Source organism: Bos grunniens, chromosome 13 (genome assembly GCF_055505025.1).
Source record: "Bos grunniens cultivar Pamir isolate PY7600 chromosome 13, Bosgru_T2T1.0, whole genome shotgun sequence".
Lineage (NCBI taxonomy): Eukaryota > Metazoa > Chordata > Mammalia > Artiodactyla > Bovidae > Bos > Bos grunniens.
Genome location: NC_141177.1, coordinates 6,982,287 through 6,983,338, shown reverse-complemented (window position 1 = coordinate 6,983,338; position 1,052 = coordinate 6,982,287). Strand labels below are relative to the sequence as shown.

The 1,052-nt window shown below is 42.9% G+C and overlaps 1 non-coding gene across 1 annotated transcript; it reads right to left on the bottom strand.

The window, feature by feature from the left end:
• Positions 1-500: 500 nt before the first annotated feature.
• TRNAK-UUU (transfer RNA lysine (anticodon UUU)) lies at positions 501-573 on the bottom strand. Its single transcript has one exon. It is a non-coding gene; the product is annotated as a tRNA-Lys (tRNA).
• Between the last annotated feature and the right edge of the window lie 479 nt (positions 574-1,052).

Here is a 1,052-nt window from a genome sequence, read left to right as displayed (position 1 = left end):
CCAGGCCTCCCTGTCCATCACCAACTCCCGGAGTTCACTCAGACTCATGTCCATTGAGTCAGTGATGCCATCCAGCCATCTCATCCTCTGTCGTCCCCTTCTCCTCTTGCCCCCAATCCCTCCCAGCATCAGAGTCTTTTCCAACGAGTCAACTCTTTCCATGAGGTGGCCGAAGTATTGGAGTTTCAGCTTTAGCATCAGCCCTTCCAAAGAACACCCAGGACTGATCTCCTTCAGAATGGACTGGTTGGATCTCCTTGCAGTCCAAGGGACTCTCATGAGTCTTCTCCAACACCACAGTTAAAAAGCATCAATTCTTCGGTGCTTAGCTTTCTTCACAGTCCAACTTTCACACCCATACATGACCACTGGAAAAACCATAGCCTTGACTAGACAGACCTTTGTTGGCAAAGTAATGTCTCTGCTTTTGAATATGCTGTCTAGGTTGGTCATAACTTTCCTTCCAAGGAGTAAGCATTTGTTTATTTATTTATTTATAGTGTCTGGACAGGGACTTGAACCCTGGGCCTTCAGATTAAAAGTCTGATGCTATACCAGCTGAGCTACCCAGACAGTAGAATATACTGATCAAAACAACTTAAACGTCACAGTTTGTGATAAAGACTGATCAATCCTTAAAAAAGTAAAATACTCTGGGATACACTTCTCTTAATATGAGAGGTGGGACTTTTTCATTGAATATATTCATGAATGAATATTATTAATTTAAAAAGACAGGCTTCAGCATCAATGCCTTTCACACCATTTGTTATTCTTGGTATCAGCACTGAGAGCTGTTCAGGGAAACAAACAGATGGACTTGGAAGGGCTTCTGTTGTCTGTAGCGCAATCGTTTGGTCTCTCTTCAAGTTATATGCCAAACATTACGGTGAGTTTTGATAATCTGTGAACTGACATTGGTCCTAGGTTCTCCAATTTCTGTGACAATGAAGGTCTGAAAACAATCCTTTGGTAAAAGCAGGTGGTTCTCAGTTATACAATAGACGTGCTACCTGGCTATCAGACATCCATGTTCTGCGCTGAAGGTGAGC